Below are 9286 nucleotides of genomic sequence, written 5' to 3'. Positions count from 1 at the left end.
GAACACACATTCAGGTTCTCTTGAATGACGAATCTTTCACTGTGGAAACAGTCATATTGACCTTTATAAGAAACAGGAGGGCTGGAGAGATGGCTCCGTGGTGTTTGTGTCTGGCAAGAAATGATCCTAAGTTGCTCCTGCATTCACAAAATTTACAAAAAAAAAAAAAAAAAAAAAAAAAAAAAAAAAAGGAGTGGGGAGTGGTGGTGCAAGCCTTTAATCCCAGAATTTGGGAGCCCAGAGGATTGTACTGAGTTCGAGGCCATCCCAAGACTACACAAAGAGCACAAGGGTGCCCCTACATGCACATGTAAATTATAAAGAGAAAAGGGTGGTGTGTGTGTGGAGGAGGAAGGCTGGAGAAAAGGCTGGAGCCGGGTGTGGTGGTGCACGCCCTTAATCATCCCAGCACTTGGGAGGCATAGGTAGGAGGATCACTGTAAATTCCAGGCCACCCTGAGAATGCAGAATGAATTCCAGGTCACCCTGGGCTACAGTGAGACCCTACAAACAAAGAAAAAACCGAAAGACGGCTCCGTAGATGACAAAGGTGCTTGCCTGAATAGCTAGGTTCAAAACCACCTCCCTCCGTACATGAGCTTTTGGATTTTGAGTTGGCCTGTCTTGTTCTAAAAAGAATATATTCTAAGGTTTTGTGAGTTTTATTTTTCTCTCCTTGAACTGTCTGCAGGCTTCATAGGTTTTTGTTTGTTTGTTTTTGTTGTTGTTGATGTTAGCTAGGTTCCATTCCCCTGTACCCATTGCACAAAATGGCAAATCAATCATCTGGAGTGAATTTGCAGTGCCTGGAGGCCTTGTGCTCATTCATTCTCTCTCTCTCCCCCCCCCCCTCTCTCTCTCTCATAAGTGAATAAATAAATACAAAATTTAAAAAGAAAAAGTAGTGTATGTGTCTGGCAAGAAGTGATCCTAGGGTGCTCCTGCATTCACATATAAATTAAAAAAAGAAGGAATGGGGAGTGGTGGTGCATGCCTTTAATCCCAGGCACAGCACTGGGGAGACCAGAGGTAGGATTGTCCTCAGTCTGAGGCCACCCTGAGACTACACAAGGAATTGGACTAGAGCGAAACCAGAGATTCAAGGGTGCCCATACATGCACATGTAAAGAAAAAAATAACAGAGGTGTGTGGGGGGGAATGGAGGAGGAGGAGGAGGGCTGGAGAAATGGTTCCATGGTGAAAGGTGCTTGCCTGCTGGGTTCCATTTCCAAGTACCAACAATACAGCCATGTGTACAAAATTACACATGCATCTGGAGAGCATATGCATTGTCTGGAGGCCCTGCCATGCCCATTCTCTCTCTCTCTCTCTCTCTCTCTCTCTCTCTCTCTCTCTTTCTCCCCCCCCCTCTCTCTCTCTCTTTCTCCCCCCCCCCCTCTCTCTCTCTCCTTAAAAGAAAACGTAGAGTGTATATGTCTGGTGACAAGAGACCCTAGGGTGCCCATACATGCACACGTAAAGAAAAAGAAAAGGAGCCGGGCGTGGTAGTGCACGACTTTAATAATCCCAGCACTCGGGAGGCAGAGGTAGGAGGATCACCGTAAATTCAAGGTCACCCTGGGCTAGAGTGAGACACTACAAACAAACAAAAACCTGAAAGAAGGCTCCGTAGATGATAAAGGTGCTTGCTTGAAAAGCTAGGTTCATAACCGCCTCCCTCCATACATGAACTTTTGGATTTTGAGTTGGTCTGTCTTGTTCTAAAAAGAATATATTTAAGGTTTTGTGAGTTTTATTTTTCTCTGTTTGAACTGTCTGCCGGTTTTTGTTTGTTTCAAACTCACTCTGTAGCCCGAAGCTGGTCTGGAACTCCAAGAGCTCAGAGCTGGGTGTGGTGGCACGTGCCTTTAATGGCAGCACTCAAGAGGGGTGTAGGGACATAGGTAGGAGGATCCCTGTGAGTTCCAGGCCAGCCTAGGCTAGAGCGATAGAAAAAGGAAAAGATAGATTTTTCTGCCTTAGAAGCGACGACAGCAGCCACAAGAAATTTTGAGTTATCTACCCTGAGCTAGAGGGAGGTGTACCCATTCCTCCACGTCCACCCACCACCTCATTTCCAAATTAAAAAAACAAACAAACATGGTGCATGTACAAAAACAAAGACACACACACACACACACACACACACACACACACACACACACACACACAAAACCCTAGAAGTCTGAGCCTCACGGATGGGTGGTGACTGCCACCTGCTGGAAATAACATGGTGGTACCGTTTACATGCTTTAAAAGAAAAAGAAACCCAAAAGGCCAGTCAAAAGTAAAGAAACACGTGGAATGGAGTCAGATGGATTGGGACCGAGGTTGGGGGGAGATGGGACATAATGGATGGAGGAGCACTAGGGCGACCGTACTTGAAGACTCGGTCGCAGAAATCTGTCCAGTATTGACCATCATTGAAAAGCCCCTACCTTAGGCAAGTTACACTCCCCTTCCCCCAGGGAAAGAGGGAGGGAGGGTGTTGCTCCAGGTCAGGCTCACTTGGAATCCACTATCAGGGTGGGTGCCATCTAACTCCTCACAGGCATTCTTTGACCTCTGTGCCCACCTCCTCCCCACCTCCCTCCTTTCTAGGAAAAAAAAAAAAAAAAAAACACAAAAAACAGGCTTGTATCCAAAAGAAGAGACAGCTGATTCCGAGCCAGCTGTGGGTAACTTTGACCCAGTAACACATGTTCAAGTTCTCTTGAACGAAGAATCTTTCATGGTGAAAACAGTAATATTGACCTTTATAAGAAACCCGAGGGCTGGGGAGATGATGGCTCCTTGGTGAAAGGTGCAGCCACGTGTACAAAATGGTGAATTTGCAGACAAGAGATACTAGAGTGTCTATACATGCACATGCAAATAAAAAAGAAAAAGAAAACAAACCCCCCCCCCAAAAAAAAAAAAAAAAATCTGAAGGAAGGCTTGAGAAAGGACTGCTTGGATAAACGGAGGCCCCATTGTGCCCGTTCTCCCTTCCTCTCGCAAATAAATATAAATAAAAACAAAATTTAAAAGCAAAAGTAGTGTATGTCTCTGGGGACAGGAGACCCTAGGGTGCCCGTATGTGCACAGGTAAATAATTTTTTTTTTTTTAAAGGAAGAATAATCTTAATCCCAGCACTTCGGAGGTAGAGGTAGAAAGATCGCCCATCGTGAGTTCAAGGCCACCCTGAGACTACATAGTGAATTCCAGTTCAGCCTGAGCCTAGAGTGAGAGCGTAACTGGAAAATCAAATCAAAACGAAACAAACCAAAACAAAACAAAAATCTGAAGGGAAGACTCCGTGGATAAAGGTACTTGCTTGCAAAGCTAGGTGTGATTCCCCAGGACCGACTAAACAGCCACGTGTATAAAATTGTGCACTTGCAGTGCCTGTAGGCCTTGCTATACCCATTCTCTGTAGTCCTCTCTCCCTCTCTCCTTCTCTCTCTCTCTCTCTCTCTCTCTCTCTCTCTCTCTCTCTCTCTCTCTCTCTCTCTCTCATAAAAGTAAAATGTAAACGAAACACTATAAAAAAAGAAAAGAAAAAGGGAAAAAAACAGGAGGAAGGCTGGCTGGGGAACTTGCTCTGTGATGAAAGGTGCTTGCCTGCAAAAGTAGGTTCGATTCCCCAGGACTTACATACATTTTCTCTCTCTCATAAATGAATAAAAATAAACCTTAAAAGAAAAAGTAGTGTATGTGTCTGGTGACAAGAGACCCTAGGGTGCCCATACATGCACTCACTTGTAAATAAAAAAGGAAAGGGGAGGGAGGACGAAGGCTGAGAGATGGCTCCGTGGTGAATAGTAGCCCCTCAGTAGCTTCAATGACTACATGAGATAATAAATGAAGCCCTATCCACTATCCAGGGCGGGTGCCATCTAACTCCTCATGGGCATTCTTTGACCTCTTCCCCCACCACCTCCCTCCTCCAAAAAAAAAAAAAAAAAAAAGTCTCAAAAAACTTTCTGGTATGCAAAAGAAGAGACAGCTGATTCCGAGCCAGCTGTGGGTAACTTTGACCCAGTAACACATATTCAAGTTCTCTTGAACGAAGTATCTTTCATTGTGGAAACAGTAATATTGACCTTTATAAGAAACCAGAGGGCTGGAGAGATGGCTCCTTGGTGAAAGGTGCAGCCACGTGTACACAATGGTGAATTTGCAGTACCTACTCCCTCCCTTCCCTCCGCCTCTCTCTCATAAATAATAAAATGAAAAAGAAAAAGTAGTGTATGTGTCTGGTGACAAGAGATCCTAGGGTGACTATACATGCACAACAAACAAAAAAAAAAACCAGGAAGGAAGCCTTGAAAAAGGAGGACTCCGTGGATAAAGGATCAGACGTGAAAAGCTAGGTTAGATTTCCAGTACCCACTGACCAAATGGCACATGCTTCTGGAGTGCATTTGCAGCGCCTGGAGCCCCCCCCCCCCCCCCCCCCCGTCCGCATTGTGCTCTTTCTCCCTTCCTCTCGCAAATAAGTAAAAACAAAACTAGTGTATTTGTCTGGGGACAGCAGGAGATCCTAGGGTGCCCATGTGCACATGTAAATAATTTTTTTAAAAAGGAAGAAAAATCTTAATCCCAGCACTTCGGAGGTCGAGGTAGGAGGATCACCCATCGTGAGTTCAAGGCCACCCTGAGACTACATAGTGAATTCCAGGTCAGCCTGAGCCTAAAGTGAGAGCGTCATGGGAAAAACGAAAGGATACGAAACAAAATAAAAACCTGAAGGAATAAAGGTACTTGCTTGCAAAGCTAGGTGTGATTCCCAGGACCCACAGTACAGCCACGTGTATAGAATGGTGCACTTGCAGTGCCTGGAGGAGGCCCGGCTATAAAATTTAAAAGAGACAGTAGAAAAAAGAAAGAAACAGGAGGAAGGCTGGCTGGGGAACTTTCTCTGCGGTGAAAGGTGCCTGCCTGCAGGGCCTACAATACATCCTCTCCCTCTCTCTGTCTCTCTCTGTCTCTCTCTGTCTCTCTCTCTCTCTCTCTCTCTCTCTCTCTCTCTCTCTCTCTCTCTCATAAATGAATAAAAATAAAACTTAAAAGAAAAAGTAGTGTATGTATGTGTCTGGTGACAAGAGAGCCTAGGATGCCCATATATGCACGTGTAAATAAAACAGAAAGGGGGGGGGGGGAGGCTGAGAGATGGTTCCGTGGTGAAATGTAGGCTGGAGAGATGGCTTAGCGGTTAAGCGCTTGCCTGTGAAGCCTGAGGACCCCGGTTCGAGGCTCGGTTCCCCAGGTCCCACGTTAGCCAGATGCACAAGAGGGTGCACACATCTGGAGTTCGTTTGCAGAGAGGCTGGAAGCCCTGGTGCGCCCATTCTCTCTCTCTCCCTCTATCTGTCTTTCTCTCTGTGTCTGTCGCTCTCAATAAAATAAATAATTAAAAATAAATGGACCCCAGAGCCTGGTGTAGTGGCACAGGCCTTTAATCACAGCACTCAGGAGTGAGTGGTGGAGGGACATAAGAGGATCCCTGTGAGTTCAAGGCCAGCCTGGTCTAGAGGGTGGGAGGGAGGGAGGGAGGGAGGGAGGGAGGGAGGGAGGGAGGGGGAGAGAGAGAGAGAGAGAGAGAGAGAGAGAGAGAGAGAGAGAGAGAGAGAGATATTCTGCCTTGAAAACACCAAAGAAGTAAGCAAATGAAATAAGTAAAATGAGATGCTTTAAAAGAAAATAAACCCAAAAGCCATCTGGAGTGCATTTGCAGTGCCTGGAGGTCCTGTTGTGCCTAGTAAATAAAAAAGAAGAAGGCAAAGAAACAAAAGGAAGGCTAGCTGGAGAGATGGCGTGGTGAAAGGTGCTTGCTTGCAAAGCTTATAGGCCCAGGTTCGATTGCCCAGCAGGGGACACACACACACACACACACACACACACACACACACACACACACACACACACACACACCATATAAAGTCAGAAATAGGCATACCAGGAGAAAGATGGACAAATGTATGTGACAGGATTTCCAAAGAAAGAAAGAAAGAGAGACAGGCAAGCTGGTCGTGGTCGCACGCCTTCAATTCCAGCACTCGGGAGGCAGAGGTAGGAGGATCACAGTAAATCGAGCCCACCCTGAGAATTCCCTGGGCTAGAGTGAGACCATACAAACAAACAAAAACTGATGGAAGGCTTGAGAAAGGACTCCGTAGATGATAAAGGTGCTCGCTTGTAAAGCTAGGTTCAAAACCGCCTACGTCCTTACGTGAGCTTTTGGAATTTGAGTTGGTCTGTCTTGTTCTAAAAAGAACATTTTAAAAAGTTGTGTGAGTTTGAACTTTCTTTTTTTGAACTATCTGCCAGTTGTTAACTTCAAACTCACTCTGTAGCCCGAAGCTGGTCTGGAACTCCAAGAGCTCAGAGCTGGGTGTGGTGGCACGCGCCTTTAATGGCGGCACTCAAGAGGGACGCCAGCACATAGGAGGATCCAGGCCAGCCTAAGCTAGAGAGATCGATATTCGGCCTTGGAAACGATGACAACACCAACAAGAAATTTTGAGGTGGGTGAGGCTATCCTGAGCTAGCTGGAGGTGTACCCATTCCTCCCCACCCACCCACCACTTCATTTACAAATAAAAAATAAACACATGGTGCTTGTACAAAAAGAAACACAGCCGGGCGTGGTGGCGCACGCCTTTAATCCCAGCACCTGAGAGGCAGAGGTAGGAGGATCGCCGAGAGTTCGAGGCCACCCCGAGACTCCATAGTGAATTCCAGGTCAGCCTAGGCTAGAGCGAGACCCTACCTCAAAAAAATTTTCAAAAAAAAAAAAACAAGGAAAGAAACGCATAAAACCCAAGAATGGATGGGTGGTGACTGCCACCTGCTGGAAAGATGGCGGTACCGTTTACATGTGCAATTGCACCAAAATGGAGTTAGATGAATTGGGTGGGAGGTTGGGGTGGGGGGGGGGAGATGGGACAGAATGGATGGAGAAGCACTGGGGCGACCATACTTGAAGATTCTGTCGCAGAAATCTGTCCAGTAGAGACCATCATTGAATATCAAAAACCTCTACCTTAGGCAAGTTACACCTCCCCCTCCACCACCACCAAGGAAGGAGGAAGGGAGGGTCTTGATCCAGGTCAGGGTCACTTGGAATCCACTATCAGGGTGGGTGCCATCTAACTCTTCCTCACAGGCATTCTTTGATCTCTGCCCACCCCTTTCTAGAAAAAAAAAAACAAAACCAGCCAACCCAACAAACAAACAAACAAAAAACAGGCTCAAAGCTTTCTTGTAGTATCCAAAAGAAGAGACAGCTGATTCCGAGCCAGCTGTCGATAGCTTTGGCCCAGTAACACATATTCAAGTTCTCTTGAATGAAGAATCTTTCACTGTGGAAACTGTCATATTGATCTTTCAAAGAAACTGGAGGGCTGGAGAGATGATGGCTCCTTGGTGAAAGGTGCAGCCGCCACCTGTATGTACAAGATGGTTCATTTGCAGACCAGAGATCCTAGAGTGTCTAGACATGCACATGCAAAGAAAAGAGACAAAAGAAAACCAAAAACTGAAGGAAGGCTTGAGAAAGGACTCCTTGGATAAAGAAAGGATCAGACGTGAAAAGCTAGGTTCGATTTCCAGTACCCACTTATGGCCACGTGCACAAAATGGCGCATGCTTCTGGAGTGCATTTGCAGAGCCTGGAGGCCCTGTTGTGCCCGGTCTCCCTTCCTTCCTCCCTCCCTCTCGCAAATAAATAAAAATAAAATTTAAAAGGAAAAGGAGTGAGTGAGTGTATGTGTCTGGGGACAGGAGATCCTAGGGTGCCCGTATGTACACATGTAAATAAAAAGAAAAGAAAAAACTTTTAATCCCAGCACTTTGAGATCGCCCACATAGTGAATTCCAGTTCAGCCTGAGCCTAGAGTGAGAAAATCAAATCAAAACGAAACGAACCAAAACAAAACAAAAATCTGAAGGGAAGACTCCGGGGATAAAGGTACTTGCTTGCAAAGCTAGGTGATTCCTCGGGACCCACCATACAGCCACGTGTATAAAATTGTGCACTTGCAGTGCCTGTAGGCCCTGCTATACCCATTTTCAGTAGTGTTCCCCCCCCCCTCTCTCTCTCTCTCTCTCTCTCTCTCTGTCTCTCATAAAAGTAAAATGTAAACGGATGGATGTGGCACGTGTTTTGTGCCACTCTGGCCACTGCAGGCCAGCCAAACCACCTCTCCCTCCCTCCCTCCCTCCCTCCCTCTCCTCCCTCCCATTGTTTTATCAAATTGCATGTGAAGTCTGGCACGATGATGTGTCTTCTTCTGTGTACTCCCTCCCTCCCTCCCTCCCTCCCTCCCTCCCTCCCTCCCTCCCTCCCTCCCTCCCTCCCTCCCTCCCTCCCTCCAGAGAAAAGCAGACCAGTCAAAATTCCACTTTTGTAAAACAGCCATGAGTTTATTTCAGTGAGGTACAGAGCCCAGGTGGCATGAGGTAGTTCCTGGAGGTTTAGAATCGTCTTCACGCCCCATCCCCAAACAAATAAGCAAAGCAAACAGCAGCCAGCCACTTAAGTCAGAAAGGTTCATCTGGCAGCAGTTTCTAGTGGCAGGTGTGTGTGTGCCATTGTTCCGTCAGTTCTGCCTGTTCAAAGGCTTGGGCAGCATGGGTGGGGGAGGGATCGTAGCACTGCGGTGTCAGGTTGCGAAGCATTCCAAGGCACAACGACCCGCGCTGGCTTGTGAGAAATGGTCAGCTCCCAAAGCAGGGCCCTTCTTCCAGTGATTATCCACATCATGAGTTGAAGGGGAGAGCAAGGCAGGAACTACAAAGGAAAGAAACAGAGTAAGCAAACGGAGGCTCACAAACAAAGCTTGTGTACACACGTGTCCAAAGCACCTGTCTTACATTTGGAGGGGAGGGAGGTAGCTAGCTAGCTAAGAAGAAATACATACAAAATGGAGAGATGGCTTAGGGAGGGTTAGGGTTAAGGCATTTACTGGGAAAGCTAACTTCTAATGAATAAATGAACGAACGAACGAACGAACGAACGAACGTTCAGAGGCAGGCATCTAAAAGGAAAAAAACAAAAAAAAAACAAAGTAAAGGTCCAGGCATGGTGATTTTGGCTCACGCTTTTTTTAGTCTCCAGAGGCAGAGTTAGTTAAGGCGGATGGGGTGTGAGTGTTTAGCCGCAAGCTAGGCAGGCAGGCACGTGTGCACATGCGTGGTGGCGGCGGCGGCGGCGGCGGCAGAGGCGTGCATCCGTGCGTGCTTACGCCGGCATGTACGCGTAAACAAACAAGCAGATAATAAATGAATGAATAAAGAAAT

General features: G+C 46.7%; 1 long non-coding RNA gene across 1 annotated transcript in view; it reads right to left on the bottom strand.

The window, feature by feature from the left end:
• Positions 1–8383: 8383 nt before the first annotated feature.
• Positions 8384–9286, bottom strand: part of LOC123457528 — a 957-nt gene continuing 54 nt past the window's right edge. Inside the window, exons 1-2 of the long non-coding RNA XR_006635026.1 lie at positions 9087–9286; positions 8384–8777 (exon numbers count right to left, since the gene is read on the bottom strand). The exon at positions 9087–9286 is cut by the window's right edge and continues 54 nt beyond it. This is a non-coding gene — a long non-coding RNA (uncharacterized LOC123457528). The remainder of the gene's footprint in view (positions 8778–9086) is intronic.

Source organism: Jaculus jaculus, unplaced genomic scaffold (assembly GCF_020740685.1).
Source record: "Jaculus jaculus isolate mJacJac1 unplaced genomic scaffold, mJacJac1.mat.Y.cur u25, whole genome shotgun sequence".
In the NCBI taxonomy this organism is placed as follows: domain Eukaryota; kingdom Metazoa; phylum Chordata; class Mammalia; order Rodentia; family Dipodidae; genus Jaculus; species Jaculus jaculus.
The sequence above is the reverse complement of the archived record's forward strand: the minus strand, read 5'-3'. Positions and strand labels throughout refer to the sequence as shown.